This window comes from Aphelocoma coerulescens, chromosome 1 (assembly GCF_041296385.1).
Source record: "Aphelocoma coerulescens isolate FSJ_1873_10779 chromosome 1, UR_Acoe_1.0, whole genome shotgun sequence".
Taxonomy (NCBI): domain Eukaryota; kingdom Metazoa; phylum Chordata; class Aves; order Passeriformes; family Corvidae; genus Aphelocoma; species Aphelocoma coerulescens.
This window is the reverse complement of record NC_091013.1, coordinates 105,943,839-105,960,891: the sequence shown is the minus strand read 5'-3', so window position 1 is coordinate 105,960,891 and position 17,053 is coordinate 105,943,839. Positions and strand designations below refer to the sequence as shown.

The 17,053-nt window shown below is 36.2% G+C and overlaps 1 long non-coding RNA gene across 2 annotated transcripts; it reads left to right on the top strand.

Moving 5' to 3' along the window:
- The first annotated feature begins 8,360 nt into the window (after window positions 1-8,360).
- LOC138119719 (uncharacterized) lies at window positions 8,361-16,962 on the top strand. Of its 2 annotated transcripts, none has more exons than XR_011155590.1 (3): window positions 8,361-8,606; window positions 11,698-11,752; window positions 16,110-16,962. It is a non-coding gene; the product is annotated as an uncharacterized lncRNA (long non-coding RNA). The 2 variants fall into 2 exon arrangements; XR_011155591.1 differs by lacking the exon at window positions 16,110-16,962 and adding an exon at window positions 12,728-13,195.
- The last annotated feature ends 91 nt before the right edge of the window (window positions 16,963-17,053 follow it).

The window sequence follows — 17,053 nt, the reverse complement described above, 5'->3', positions numbered from 1 at the left end:
ACTAAGATCCCAAAACAGAAAGATTCCCATTGACCTGAATAAGATTTGGGATTAAAAAATAACCTTGTACAAGGTGTCTCACAGCAACAAAGCTGTAGACCACTGTGACCCATTTTACAGTAGAAAAATAAGTTTTCTCTACAGGTAACACTTAGATCTCTGCAAAGCAATGATGTAACTTCTCTCATACACCACAGTTTCACTGCTCATTGTAAAGGAAGAGTGCAGTGACATGGGCAAGGCCACATCACATGCTGGGGGCCCATGTGTGTTCTCTGTGTGCAGACTGAGAGTAGATGGAGATTCCTGCTAAAGGAGTGGCAAGGGTGCTGCAGAATTCATCAGTGCAGGTTCAGAACAGTACAGCAGAAATTAATAATCTCACAATAGTTTGTCTACAATTTCTCAGTGAATCGTCTGGAATAGAAGACAGCCTTCCTTCTTTCTCAGACATTTCGGGTGTCTGAGATACAAATGAGTTCACTCAAGGTCAGCTGATAATCACCTATGCCTAGCAGTGACACCTGTGATGTCCTGCTAGCTGAACAAACCCACTGAAAAGAAAGTGTTTTGGCAGCCTGGGATACAAGGCAGCAAATAAAACTTGTGCTGCATTGCAGAATTCCAAAGCAGCAAACAAGAAATTTAGCATCTTTGGCTATAGATATCCCTAAAGGCCCAGAGAAACTGATCTCCTTAAGGGGGAGTCCTCAAAGGTATCTTAAAAAAGAAAACCTTGTACTAGCTCATATAACCCCACTTTGGAACCCCACACTTTGGAACCAGCCCATCAGTTTTGACCAGCCTCTGAGCCATGGCAGCAGGGTCTTTACTAAAGGATCCCTTGGAGTGGATTAAAGCAAAACACTAAATAGCCAATATAAAAACAGCAATAGTTTTTATTTTAACAACTCTGGAATTGTTACGGGAAAAACGGGTGTATCGCTGTAGAGGGATTTGTGATTACTTTAAGAATGCAGAGATAGTAAGAGAAAGATAGAGATAGATAGAGATCAGCACCCACAGCTCCAGTGATCTGTGGATGATCATGGTCAGTGACTGTGCTAATAATTCACAGTCCTGGTCTGCCAGGGGTGGGGACCTGCATACACAGCAAAAAAGAGGGTTTATCAAGGAACACCCCAGCACCTCTGCCAGGATGAGTTCTGCTGGGGCAAGCATGGTCTTTCCTTGGAAAAATCTAGAGAGGGGCTCTGTGTACAGGGTGTAAGTTTGCAGGGGGGCAGTGGTGCCTTGCTGCATAGGAAGGAGTGGCACAGTGAAAAACACTACCCTTCCTCTGCAGAATCTGCTGCTTACTGGCTGCTTCTCCTTATTTGGTCCAAAACCATCTTTTAAGACAAAGTTTAACCACAGGGCCCAAGTAGTTTACCACACTATCCTACACTGTCTGGTGTTGACCCTGGCCTTGCTCTAAGGGAAAACTGTATTCCTAATCTCCTCCAAAGCTGAATGCACTGAGAAAACGTGGATAAACAGAAAAAGTTCATAAAATTTATGAGGTACAAGATTCTATTGAAAAGAAAAAAGTGTTCTAATACTTTAAAATTGTCTAGAAAACTAAGCTAAGACTTCATATTGAGACTCAAAATCTTATTACTGAGAAGGCCAAACATGACATTTTTTTTCAGAACCATATGAGATGATCATGTTTGTTCAATGTTGCTCCTTCCTGTGAATTGGTTTCACGGTAAGGATGGTGAAAGGCACTTTCAAAATCCTTCTTGGTAATCTTAAAAAGCAAAAATATCATTATTAAATTCCTCTGTGAAGATAAGTACTGTAAGGTGTCCTTCATAAAGCTGTCACTTATATTTCCATTATGATCTGCAAATGATCCTACAATACATGTAAGTGTGGCAATAACAGCATGATATTGATTTTTTGTCAATTACAAGTAAAAATGCTTCATGATACATTAATAAAGACAGTGCTTTCTCCTTATAATATTTCCATTACTGTAGGCAAAGTTTATTTCTAAAGTGACCATTTACTAGTTGAAATTATGAAGATAACTCTATTCTAGACATATCTCATAACAAACTAATGATGAAAAAAATTTTTAAAAAGTAGAAGCCACTTCTCCTTATCATGAATCTTATCAATAATATATTTTCAGTGCAAAATATGTCAGTACATTTGAAGAGTTGCTATGCAAATTCATGACTTACTAGAATAGCATGATAGATTAAACATTTTATTTAATTGACAAAACATTATTACCAGATATTCCCAAAAAAATACCATCTTCTACTTAGAAGTACTTGTTTTCCATCAATGCTACTGTTGTCACTAGTTCTCAGCATACCCTGAGTTTGTTACCAATGGGCTTTTGAAAAACAGGGAACAAAATGGGTACCTTGTAGGCAAGAATGACACATGTAGGGAATTACTAAAGCAACAAGGGAGACTTAATCTCTCATAATCTCCAAAGACAAACTAGAATCTATTTACAAGCCATGTATCAGAAAGAAAGGGTGTAAATGAGCATTCACCAAACTCTCAGTTTATGTCACCTGTTTAAACACTTGCATATATGTTTAATTACATGAAGAGGAAATATTTGCAGAAAAGCAAACAAAAAATCCCCTGATAAAGAAACCCCTCACTTACATACACAGTGTGTGAGACTTTTTCCTCTGTGAGTGCCCACATGCCCAGTACATGCATTTTATACCATACCCTGCAACACTTAGTTGGTTTATTCTTGCCTGGGAAACATAATCATTCTTATGGACACACTTCAAGTGCAATACAATTTTTATGTTCAGAAATGTTTTGGTGCTGTCTTGCAAATAGATGGCACTAATTGACTTACATGTATCCATCCACCAAACATCGAAGTTGTATTCCCAAAGTGTTGCCCTTTGCGGCTTTTTCTGCCTTTAGGTTGAGATTTGATTGCAGCAGCAGGAACAACAGCAGATCTTGAGACTGTAATCATATTTTTCAGCGGTGTGCATCACTTATTAACTTTATTTGATTTCCCTCTGGCACCCACAGCTCCAACAAATGTTATCTTCTTGTTCAGTTTTGTCAAAATCACAAACCTGGCAATAAATGCTGTAGCTGAGATTCTCACTAAATAAACAAACCCTTGAACTGTGCTGTAGCTGCTAAGGTGCAGCAACTGTCCTGTCCTGTGTTAGAACTCCAAGCTCAGAAAATGTAGTGGCTGAAAGAACTTGTCCTGCTGGTTGTGATCCACTCAAAGGAGTAAAATCTGTGAATCATAACAAAATTTGCATATATACTACATCTCTCAATGCATGTTACAAAAGAGAAAGTTTTCCTTTCTTCTAGGATGTCAAGGAGCTTTACTTGACACCCTCTAGCTGAGGGTGTGTGTTTGTTCCTTGCATTTTGTTTTGCAGAAGAAACATATGATCCAATGTTAAAACAATTGTATTGGCTTGGAAGTATTTAATTTTTTCTTGGATAATGTCCAAAATATATTAATTACCTGCCCTTTCCTTTCTCATTAGTGTAAAGAATGAAAGACAGGTTGATAACCTAGAAAGACAGATAAGACTTGCAAATACAACTAATATTTCATTACCTACATTTCTGAATATATTATATTAAATGAAAATGAGCCTGACTTTCAGGGGATAAAAGTTTTTCAGATGGAATCACCTAAAATCAAATAATTCTTAGAAACTCTGGCCTTCCAAGGAAATTCAGTGAATCAAGAACTACTTCATTGAATTCATCTGGTTTGTTTTTCTACTCAGAAAATGCCTCAGAAAAGGTGTGTCTTTCATTAAAGTTCTTTACTAATTACATGAATTACATGTTTCTTGTTAGCTCTTTTAAATCTATGGATGGATTTGCAAGCAGTTAAATATTAGGATTATCTATTAAATTAATGTAACTAAAAATATTGAATAGTTTGGTATAAACTATTTGAAGAGCATGGCATACTTTATTTCCAGTTATAAGATGGATCCATTATCCAGCTACCGGTCCATGAAAATGTTTAGAATTTAAAATTATCTAAGGAAAAGGACTAGAGAAGTACCAAGACTGTCACACTCTTTCCTGTCTAAACCATGTAGAAATTAGCTGGTGCATAGCTTGTAAGAGCGAAATAAACACAATGAATTTGAGAAGATTTGGGTGAAAACACATGCAAAAATAATGTTCTGAATGACTAAAACTCTTCCTAAAGATGTTCCAAAAGGACTCATATAAAATCTATTTTATATACATAGTGATTCCTTAAGTGGTTTGAAGACATAGCATTCTCAAATACTTTTGCATAACTACAGATTGGAAGCAACCAGTTTTGGGGTTTTTTTTCCCATATAAATTATATACTTCATATTACTGACCTCATATGCATTATTACCTCCCTCTCCCCTCCCCTTAAAAAAAATTCGAAGCAATATGCTTTATTGTATGAAAAGAAGTGAGGTTCATGTTCCATTTGGTGCCATCAGCAAGGTTTCAGAAACAGCACAGCAATCCAAATAAGAGTTATTTTAGAGCTATATCATCTTTTTCAGATGTATTCTTCCCATACTGTCTACATAAAACAGAATGAAAAACCCCAAAACCCTCATGGATTCAAATACACTAAAAGGCAATCCCATCTTGAACCTCAGATTAAGATACACTAAAGTGGAAATACCTGTTGCATGTTTTTGGGGCATTTTTGCTATTTTTTATTTTGTTCCAGTTGGAAATTAAAATATAGAGCAAAATATGACAAAATATAAATAATAATGATGTTGAAGCTGCAGCTGATATTTTCTCACTGAAAGCTGAAGGTTTAGATTAAAGAAGAAATGTGTGACAGCAAGTCAATCCCTTTATATTAGCTTTGAAAGTTGTTTTGAACCCCTACATTGAAATATCACATATTGCAAACACTCAAGAACAGCATGTGGCTGAAAAAGAATTACGCAGATTTTAATGAATTTTTTCAATCAGTATCTACTAACTCTAACAGCAGTAGTTTCTAACCTAAAATACTTGCATGACACTTATTCTAATGAGCTCTGAATGTCTTGCATTCAAAGTATTTGAATTTATCACACCTGTTGAAGAAGAGGGTCATTGCCTGTAAGTGAGAAATGGCTTTCAAGACTGCCCCATGGAGAATATATAAGGCCCATTAATAAATAAATAGTACCATAACTAGGCAGCAAGTAATTTTTAAGTTCCAGTCCAGGAGTGTCTGAGTATGGAATGAGGAGATTAGACACCATCTTTTCAAGCCAAAGTCCCCTGTGACTGAATAAATAACAAAAAGGAAAAAGTGTCAGTCTGGTTTTTCTGTCAAAGAACTCATGTATGTCTTTTCCAGTTCTGGTAAGGGATGCACAGAAAACATCACATTTTCTTTGCAGTTTTAAGGCAATTAAGAACTCAATGATTGCATCAGAAAGTCTCCTGCCATAGAATTAACCTCACAGCTGAACCAAACTTTCAAAAGAGATTCAAAGCAACCATGAGTACAGGAGGCTTTGTCTAAGTTCTCTCTGTTCTTAAAAATAGATCTGAGGTACTGCACCTTCTGTGTTCCAGCACTGGGGCCAAGAAAAAAGCAGAGAGCACCTTATAAGCACTTATAAGACTGCTGTATGTCTCTTTTATTCCCTGTCTCCCCTTTTCTAACTGTTTAAGAAGTGAAGAAAGAAAATCATAAGCACAAGGAACATTTTTTTATACATCTTCTGAAAAATATATCCTTTAAACCCGGGTGATAAATACATGAGGTGTACCCACAGTTATCAAAAATATTTTAAGTTTTATAATATTTTTTCACCTGTTTGATTTAGATTAGACTAAAGGTGATTATAAAACTACAGTCATAGAACAAATTTTAAATTAGTTATGTCTGTAAGTTTAGTGCCTATTTAGGCGTAAGGTTTGCTGCATATACAGTAAATTTTTAAAAAGCAGCCGCTTGTACTTGCACTTCCACACCTCCAAAAGAAAACACACCTAGTCCATAACTACTATATTGATTCAGTCTTGCTGAAGAAGGAAAAGGACCTTCTCTGAAATAGGGTGAGCTGGTTTCAGTAGCAGTTGTGGCTAGTAACCATACCCCATTGCAGACATTCAGAGGACTGTGGTGTCTGATAGATAGCAAGACAACCAGCCTTCAACAGACAGTATTGCCTTTTATGGCAAAAAAAAGCAAAATCAGAAAAGAAGTAAAAATTTTCCATTTTATATTTGTATCACAAAAATTACCAACTCTCTCTCCTGAACAACCAGAGAAAGCAATAAAATAATATAATAAAGTTCAGCACTTCATATTTGTCTCATGATATTTCTTAAATATTTCCCTAAGGCAAGTCAACTTGTTCTGCTTATAGTGCTGTTCAACCTATACCTTAAATAGAGCAAACTGCTTGAAGTGAAAGCTCACTCTAGAGCAAAGGATTGTACAAATGACGTCCCATGTCATGGTACAGGCTCTGGTTTAAACCTGAATTATGTTCATGTTCAGAAAAGGGCAAACCCAAGGAGAAACCATAGTGCAGGTGTGACAGAAAGGGGAGAGTGACCTGCTTGAGCATATGATTTCTGCAAGCACATGATAAAAGGGATAGATTGCTTCCTGCTCAAAATTTAGGGTGCTGATCTTGCTTTCAGCTCAAAAGCAGACTCTGGGTGAGGTCAGCAGTGCAGGGTGAAGCCTGATCTCATGGGTCAGGAATAAAGCTGTGTGTAATGGGGGGGGGGGGGGGGCAGGGTGACAGCAGGATGTGCTGCTCAAGGGAAGTGTGGAGACAATTAATGCAAATACGTGGGCTAAGTAAGGCAGGTACCTCATTTGAATATATAAATGTTTCAGGCTCACACTGATACACATGGCAAAGACAGCATAGTCTATAGTTTTTCTCCCTGTGCTGCAGGGGCCAGAACAGGCACTTATAAAAAGTACCTCTGTGATTGACTAGGAATTGATTAGACTGTTTTCACATGCAAAAAATGGAACAGCAACCTAGTGTCTTGGTTTTAACTTCCTTGCAGAAGAGGATTTCCTACTGTTCTCCTAGTAAGGAAACTAAGTACGTATGGAAAAACCCTTTGCTTGGCATGTTTTTATTCCAGCTGAAAATATTTGGTTTCTTACATAAAGAGACTTGCCCATAGTACTAGTTTGAAAACAAACCAGTAGGAGATCACAAGTCAGAATTACCATTTAATAGGAAAATTAAAATAAATGCAATAGTACAAGAACACTGACAGAGTCAGGATACAACCTGACACCCTGTTGGTCAGAGTGGTGGTAGCAGTCCAGATGAAGTGGTTCTGTTAAAGCAGTGATCCTGTAGAAAGGTCTGGTCTTTACCTGAAGGTCCAGGGGTACCTCTTGTCCTCTGGGAATCCAGCAGGTAAGGGCTACCCTGTGGTGCTCCAAACTTCAGATTATATCCAGGTGGGAATGCTTGGCTCTGCCCCCTGGGCGGAGCATCTCACAATGGGATGGTGATAATTTTATGAGTCATGCAGTGAGGCTAGATAGCCCATTAACAGAAGATATCTCCCAGAGGGAGTTATCAGAGATGTGTCATGGAAGAGATAAAGAACACTGCCCCACCTGGTTTTAACAGGTGGTGATAGAATACATACTTTTGGTTACATCTTACATTGTAACCTAAGACACCCGTATAACACCTTGCTCTACATTTTGAGGAATCACTGTATGTGAACACTGTACTTCATTCCTTCTGGACAAATGACATCCTGCTAGTACTTTCATTTCTAGCACTACTACTTTGTGTTTTGATACTACAAACATTGCTTCTTTGATACTACAAACATTGCTTCTTTCATTCTTTGAGTTCAACAATTTTTGTAGCAGTTCTAGTTTCCTAGACACAGGCATCTGAGGAGAAAAAACTGATCATTTCTAAGCCTTGTCTATTTTTATATTGTCAGCCCAAAAGCAGTATGACCTCCTTTTCTTAATTTTTCCTATTCCCCTGTATTTTTGGGGAAAGACATGGAATTTATGGTCTTCATTTACACATACGTTAGTATGTTTTGGAGACTGTAAGCAGGTATAGAAAGAATTCTTTTAAATAAAATTTATTTAATAAAATCTGATTAATAACATTTATTTAATAACATTTCTTTAATATATTTTTTTAATACAGTTTGTGCTGCTGCTCTGGCCTGAGCTGTGTCTCGTGGCTATGCTGCTCTCAGGGCCCAGGTCAGCCTCAGCATAGGTGTGCTCTGAGTTTGACCCTGCCCATTATTGAGGGAGCTGGGTTTGTGTAAGCCAGGTGAGCACCGGTCCTGGTGATTGCTCTCAGCCCAGCTGATAACTGTGCGTGTGTGAGGGGGTTGGGTCTTACCTCTCTGGTATCACACCCTTGTGCCAGGAAAATGTGGGTATTAAGCACTGAAATGGGTGCTGGAGGCAGAGCTGGTTCTCTGAGTGTGTTTAGCACTAACAGATGCACTACAATTTTACTGGATTTCCTTTTTTAAGATATGAGCCCTTGTACAGAATTGAAGTTTTAAACCCTGGCAAACTTTATTGCACCTGTTTGCTCTAAGCTCCCAGTTTGTGCTGAAGCCTGTTAACGATCACAGGACCTTGGCTCCAGCAGGTGAGTTTTGTAAGGATCAAAACCTCCATTCCATGATGCTCAGCTCTATGTAGGATGCAATGTCAACCTTCAGGTGAGCCCTGTGCTGATCTGGACAGGGAAAGAGGCTGAAAGTGTCCCAGGAAAGGCTGGAGGGGCTTGGAGCAGCCTGGGGTAGTGGAAATGCCCCCGTCCATGGCATGAAGCGGAACTGGATGAGCTTTAATGTCCCTTCCAAACCATTCCAGGATTCCATGACTCTACAATTATCCCTCCTGTGAAGAATGCAGCTACATTTTGTGCATCTATAAAACTCCTTGTGTATTGATATGCACATTGTTCATGGCAAAAACAGTGAGTGTGACATGTCAAAAAAGTTTATTTTGAAAATGTCACAGAAAGAATAATTTATCTTACTGTTCCGTGGTAAAAAAAAACAAGACAACAGCTTTTGTCTTGAAACCTAGCATTGCTTCTTTTTCAGATTATATGCAATAAGAATCTGCATGTTTCTTGGTTTTACAAATGTTATATGTGATGTCTTTGGCTGTTGCTGTGTAGAATGACACCTACTGACTCAGGACAGATGGCAACTGTTCTTATATTGGAAATCTGAAATGCCACTCAATATTTTCCCATAGTATCAGTATTATCAGTACTATCAATATCAGACTGATTCTTTGGATATCCACCATCTATTCAGTCCTAGGAGATCTTTTACTTACCTAAGCAACCTGTGAAAGCCTCCAACCCAAGTTTCCAGAAAAGTCATATTTCTTAAAATTTCTTCCATTTTGGATTTTCACAAAGAAAGAGATCTTTACAAAAAATTCGGTCAGTCAGCCATATACTATATATGCTTAAAGGAAGTTATTCCACATAAACTTATTTTCTCTATTTGACATTTCCAGCTTCTCAGTTTATTTACAGAAGTCTCTTCCCACTATCCTCGGGGTACTTTACTCTGGTAAAGTTTTCTAGTTCTACACAGCAAGCAGAATGGTACTTTCTTTTTCACAGCTACTAAATGTTTTATAAGCCATACTGTAAGTATTACATAAAAGTTTATAAAATATCCCTTCTATCTGTCTTTAAAGTATCATGTATGTTCTTTATCTCGAATTCTTAAAAAAAAAGAGCAGACCATTTTTAAAACTTTAGCTTAAAAAAGGTTCAGTTCCTGCTTCTTTATTTGCAAGTCATGTAATAATATGAAACATTTCTCAGATAAAACACTCTATAGCTTTTTAGACATGTGCTAGAAACACCTTGTTTCCTGATCCATCTGCTTCTTCATGAAAAATAATGCATTCTTCGCTTTCTTTAGGTCATCCATCAGGGTACCAGTAGTAACTGTTTGTTCAATATCAAATTGCCTCTGTAAAAAGTCACCATAGTCAAAAATAGCACTGTCACTACTACTTTACCAAGTTTAGACAAGGCATATTTACACTTAGTCTGATTTTCTCCATTTAATTCAACAGCAAGTGCAGGAACAAGCAATTAATTTTTGTAGTTCTATGAAAATATGTCTAATTTATCATACACAATGAAACACCCAGTGAGCAGAATATTCAAATGGAATAGAATGTGTTTAGATTAGAATTGCACTTTGACATTCTGTACACCTATATTTCAGATGTATGAGAGGTGTTGTGGCATAATCTTGATTTTTATATAGGATTTTAAATTATTTCTATCAATTGACTAATTCTAGAGATGAACCTACTGTTTAGGTGGCAGGTAGGCAAAGAAACCTAGGAATGTTTTCAGCATTGGGATTACACTTTAAGAAAACCCTAAAGTAGCATTCTGTGTGATTGATTTATATTTTTCCTACTTTCAGAAATAAATATTTCTGTACATGAGGATTGAAGACCTTTAATTACAACTAGTATACTGTTTTCTTCTCATGTAATTGGTTCAGTGTTTCCAGTGGAACACAAAAGTTACCACTGTCAGTATAGAAGAAGTGGTCAATTCATCGCTAATTATTAGATAATGAATTGCAGGAATAATTTTAAAGTGATTATGATAAAAAATATAAGCGTTATATGTTAGAGTTCCAAACAAAATGCAAATTAATAAACATTCTGACAATCCAGAACAGCTGCTTAAACTCTCCTAAGTCAGGGTATCTTTTCAGCAAATACTAAACACTTGTATATTTTCCACTAACATTGATTTTACTCCTGACATTACATTAACTACTGTATATTTCATTAATCCAATTCACTATCTCCATTAAAGCCCAAAATCAGCAAATCCACTAAGAATGTACCTAAAGTTCAAAATGTATTATTTCTAATGAGACATTGTCCCAATGTTCTCATTTACAGGGATTTTATCTGACATTCACATTGAAGAAATGTGACCTTTTCCTTGTATTGGATTACTGCAAGTGATTTTCATTATAAATATAATGTCCTAAGTGAGAGAGAACAATAGACACAGAAGTGGTTTTTTTTAATTGTGTGTCAGAGTGGCCAACCAATATCTCTTCTTTGGAAATGGAACAGAGTACTCCAAAGATAGTTCCATTAAAAGACAGATAAAAGGAATATTACTTTTATTCATTCAAGAAAGCAAAGTAAAGTGAACCACAGCTCCAGTAAGACCATTTTGCTTGGAAGTTAACAGACTCGGTCTTCAATTTGAGGACAGTTCTAAGCTCCCAAGGAAAAATTGGGTGTTATTTGAAAAACTCCTTCCTTCTTACTCCCAAAAATGAGGAAAAAGGAGAGGAAAATCTTTGAACTGAATACAACAAAAGTTGAGTTTTAACACTGATTATGCTAAACAGATAATAATTTTTAAGCCTGTCATTTGTGTAGAGAAAGCTTTCTGAAAGTTAAAATATTCACTATAAGGTCAACTTGATGCAAAACAAATATCTATTCATTAATTCATACTTTTCACAGATAAAAGTACACAAAGAACATGCTTTGGTATGATTAAGTCATCCCTGAAACTGAAATATTGTGCTGGTAGATAAACACATGCATCTGTATATCTTGGAAAGACAATCATAAAAGATAACTTTAGTGTCAGAACAACCAAAAAGTGTCATAACTTGAATTTTAGGCTCACATATGCCTTTTATTTTTCTAAGCTATGAAGAGGATTTCAGGAAATCAAAGTGGACAAAAGGAAAAAGCAAAAGTCTGGTAAGACAGTAAAATAAGATTATCCAAAGTGACGTTTGGTGTAAAGAGGAAATAAATTTTTAATATTAAAAGTTCTTCTATATTCTGAATGCCAGAGGAAAATAAGAAAAAATGTTTTGAATCAATGTGTTCCATTCTTTTTACGGATAACTATGATTTAATCTGGAAATAGAATAATGAAAGACATTAAACTAAATTACTAAAACAGAGGAAAAAATACTATTACTGTTTTAACAATTAGGTTTAAAAGGTTGCCATTTTCTTCCTTTGACTTGTTTAGAGATTAAATTGCAGCCTTTTTTCATATGGTCTATATGATTTGAAGCTAAGTGCAAAAACGGGTATTGCTCTTTATTTCGATATATCCAGTCCAAAATTTGAATCCTATAAAATAAACAAGGAATTTCCAGTTAGATTTACTGGAACCCTACTCTTGTGTGCGTATCTCTCAGTCTCTGATCTCTGTGCCACTTCCATCAATGTTAGCAATCAAATGCTTTGATACTCCCTGAGTATTGACCTGAACTGCTTAGCTTTGAACATGGCACATTGATCCTTGTGTTCATAAAGGCACATTCTTGTAAACAGAGAGCTCTTTTGTCTGCTCACAAGGCTTTCAGATTCAGTCAACACTTTGGAATTTTCTTCAGAGGTGATGTTTGAAGGCGAATATATAAAATAACATATAATATAACACTACAAAGTACAGCAATTCATTTCAAAATTGTTGTTTGAGAGCTGCAAAATGTTCAGAGAAAAACTGAATTTTCAATTGGTTTTCACATGACAAAAATATGAATATCCAAAGATTCTAAGGTTGGAAAGAAACATTTAGATGGAAATGATCAATTTCTACAAAATCAGGAAGCAGTAAAGTAGTCCACTGTTCACTCCTTCTTCTAATAGAAGAAAAAAAGACCATGAAAAAAGACAATAGGTGTTTTTAAACAAATACTGTTTATTTTTTTTCCACAGAATACCTGACATCAGTCTTGGGGAACATGCTAAAATGTATTGTAGGAGAAACTGTAGATGCAGATACTTCGTTTGTTTTCATGCTTTTCTAAGTGAGTGCTGATGACCACAGCTGGAAGCAGGACACTGGGCTAGATGAAGTCTCATCTAGAACCAGTGGGTCTGTTCTTAGGTTGAGTTTGAGGAAAGAAGACTTAAAAAAATATTTAATCTGAGGGCACATGAAATCATGTTTATGTCTAACTACTCCAGTCCAGAAGAGTGTTTCTCAAATGTTTAATGTGAGCAACAGTTACAAATTACCATAGCAAACTAGGCATGAGCAAAACCAAACTTTCTGAGTATTTAGTTGGACCGTTTAGGTACTGTTGTGCCAAATACTCATATGAGAGTTTATTTATTCCTTCAGGGCAATGTGTTCAAATCAAGCATGATTTTGACAGTTACTCTTGACTTTAGCAATGTAAATGCTGGGCTAATATTCCATGTAAAGATAAAATGCTACATTTTCCTGCATTGTATTGCTAGACATGACAATACTCTCTTCTTACTGGATAAAGTGATTTTTTTGAGGACAAGACTAGTGAGGAGAGGCTGAGATCTCTTGCCTTGTTGAGCAGAAGAGAAGGCTGAGAGGTGACTTTTTCACAGTCTAAAACTCCCTCCAGGGCAGCAGTGGCTGGGGAGGTGCTGATCTCCTTTCTGAAGTGACCAGTAACAGGATGTGGGGAAATGGAATGAAACTGCATCAGAGGAAGTTCTGGTTGGACCTTAGGAAAAGGTCATTCACCCAGAGGGTGATTGGTCACTGGAACAGGCTCCCTGTAGAAGTGGACATGGCAGTAAGCCTGACAGAGTTCGAGGAGTGTCTGGACAATGCCCTTAGTCATATGATTAAGCTTTAGGCAGTCCTGTGGAGAGCAGGGAGTTGGAATCAATGATCCTTATGGGTCCCTTCCAACTTGAGATATTCTATAATTTTGGAGTTACTGTGCTAAGACAAACTCAGAAATTAGATAAATGCATTAATGAAATCTCAAATGGATAGTCTTGCAATTAGTCTTTGGTAGGATTTAATATTTTTTGACTGTAACAAGAAATAAGAAGTAACATAATAAATAACAGCTAGTGTCAGGGATTAGCTACACGGTGCAAACCACCTGTCAACAAGACCTAATGGTTTCATGGTAGGTGGCATGTTTCTGAGCTGACAAATTCTGCCAAATAAGATGTATCTTGACTGTTCTGCAGGTGTTTGCCACAGGCATATAGCATTTATGGTCTTAATTTCTGTTTTGGTGGAGTTTTAATTGGTTTGGGCATTTTGGGGGGTTATTTTTTAGTTTTTATTTGGTTGCTTTAGTATGGTGACTTTTGGGTTTGTTTTGGTTTTATTTGTTTGTTTGGGTTTTTTTGTTTGTTTATTGGGGTTTTTTGGGGGAGTAGGAGGATATTTTTTGTGTTTTGGAAATAACTGAACCTCCCTTCAGGCTGAACTTCTTTCACTCTTTTTCCATCTTATCACCTCCTTCTGGTTATTCCTTCCAGGATCAACTCCTACAAGATCTTTTTGTATAATTAATATTTCGTGTCCCAATTCTCATTGTTCTTCTGCTTCTTTCAGTGTGTCACTATCCATCCTGACTTCCACTAATTTCCTAACATATGCCCTGTCCAGACATTGAAACTATTGCCCTCCAAAAGACTAAATTTGGCAGAGCAAAGCTAGTAAAAAGCACCTGACCACTTTCCAATTAAATCACAAGTCCCTTCTTCAAAATGCATACATTAAAAATTCTCAGTGAAATGTAGAAAAATATTAATAGAGACAAATCAGCATATGTCCCTCTAATCTGATTCCTGGAAAGAGTTAATGTTTTCTTCCTTCTTCTGTAATTAATCTTTAAAAAAAATTCAAGCTGCAGCCAACATCAAGTGCAATATTAAACTAAAGACATGAAAAATGCAGTTAAAAAATTATGACTTGGCTAAATGCAAGAACGGAAAGACAGAGTCAAATAATAGAAAATGTTGAATGGCCTTTGTTATTGGAAGAATATGGCTTCTCCCTATACCAAGAGTTGTATTTAGCTCGGAAGCTAATTTTATATTATGGATAATTTTAATTTCAAATAAACAAAATTTTTAGATTAAGATGGTTGAGTCACCATCCATGTATTTAAAACACATGTGACACTTAGAAACGTGGTTTCGTGGTGGACTTGGCAGTGTTAGTTTACAGTTGGACTTGGTGATCTTAAGGGTCTTTTTCAAACTAAATCATTCCATGACACTGTGATTCTAAGAAATACCTTGTATGCCTGCATATAAAATAATGCTGAAAACATTTAAAACAAAACTAGATTTTGGCAAAAAAGGTAACATATCTTTTTAACAACTTTTACTGTCAGCAACATTGTAGTATCTGTCTCCTTAGGTTGCTTAGTAGTTTATTCAGTAAGATGTTTCATTTGAAATTAAGATTCTCACTAGCAGATAATAATCAATGTGAATAAAATGTAAGAACATAGCCCTTCATCAGAGAATAAAAACATCAGAAAACTTCATCAAGCTAGACAGTAAAATGTGTTTTCATTTCAGAATATTATGACAGGATAAAAACATATGTAGTAATTACTATTGATTGACTCTCGGGAGAATTTATTTCTAAAGTAACTTAAAAAGAAATTGCACTTGAAAAGAGTTTGCTTATTTAAATCAGAACTATTTGTATTTGACATGGATAGAACTTTCTTTAACATATAGTTAGAAAATACTTATTTTTAGGTTTCATTAATTCATGTAATTTTTAGTTGTTGTCAGTTTAAATTGTCAGTTAATATAACCTGAGTTTCTTGAATACCAAGCAGTACTCCCCAGCAAAAGTTAACAACAAAAAGATGAGAATAAGCCTCTTATCCTCATAATTTAAATGTCCCCATACTTTATAATAATTTCTATTGTAATGTTCAGAAAGATAAAAAACTTATTCAATGTATGTAATTTAACACAAACAGCTGAAACTTGAACAATTCAGTATTTTATTAATAGAAACAACTGGAAAAGATGTGAAAGCTTTTATTTATGAATCATAAATAATTTACAGTAAGACTACTTTATAAATTGTAATGTTTCATTTTTTAATATCCTAAAACAACATCAACATAATAAAAAGCTAGAGCTTGCTAACAATAGGTGCAAGCATACTTTCTTCTTCAGTTCTTGTGTTAAGGTGACGCAATTTTCCACTTCTACACAGCACCCAAAATTTTATAGTAGTTAGTTGTTGTACAAATTGGTGTCTATTTTAGAGGAGCAAAAGGACTATTTTATAAACACTGGAAATATTTTTGCCCCCCCCCAACATCTTTGTTATCTCTAGATGCAATGAAGAACTGAGCAGAAACTATATTCAAGAAATAAGAAAATATGCTCTAGATAATCCAGACTTCCAACTCTACTGGAAGTCAGCGAAAAAACCAACAAATTATCACCTTCTTCATCATCCCACCCTTTCCAGCTACTGGATGAGTAATTTGTGTATATTAAATAGTAAATTGAAAAGATAGCTTAATTTAAACAGGGAAACAATGGTAAAGTTTCCTCTCTGCATGCAGACTTTCCAAGGCTTGTTTCTACATATGTAAACATGCTACGTACAAAGTGATGTATCTCTAGTTACTGCTCCAACTCCTTCGCTTAAGCTGCTCCTCTTTGTCCCCCGGATATATGTGACTTTATATATCATTAACAAAAGAGATTTATTTTCTTATAAAACACAAATGCAAGTAATGCCTTTACTACATCCCTTAAAGAGATAGGATTTCTTTACTGTGAGTCACAGACATGTTTTGACATGAAGTTCTGTAAGTAGTATCAAACCATGCCATTCTCCATGAACACAGGAGCTCTGGGGTAATTCTGATGACTCATAAAATATCCTGAGTTGCAAGGGACCTATTGTCAGAGACTAAAATATTGTAATTTATGACTTAAACATTTTCTTGAAGGACTTTTAAAGCTGTATTACAAAAGCTGCAAAAAAAGACTACTGCACCCTGAATGGGGCCCTGAGTGAGTTCTTACACTGCTCGATGATGAAGATAAGATAAAGTAACAACTCAGGGATGGAGACATTCACAAAGCACAAACTTAACACCTCCAAGATGGAGACCACAGCCCCAGGGCTATCAGCTGCCAGGCTTGCAGAGACCCTCACACCAAAGGGTGGGGCGAGGAGAAGGCTTTGGGTATCTTGGAAAAACCTGTGGTCAGAAGCTTATCCGCAGCAGAAGGGGGTGACATGGCCCATCACAGGGGCCCCCC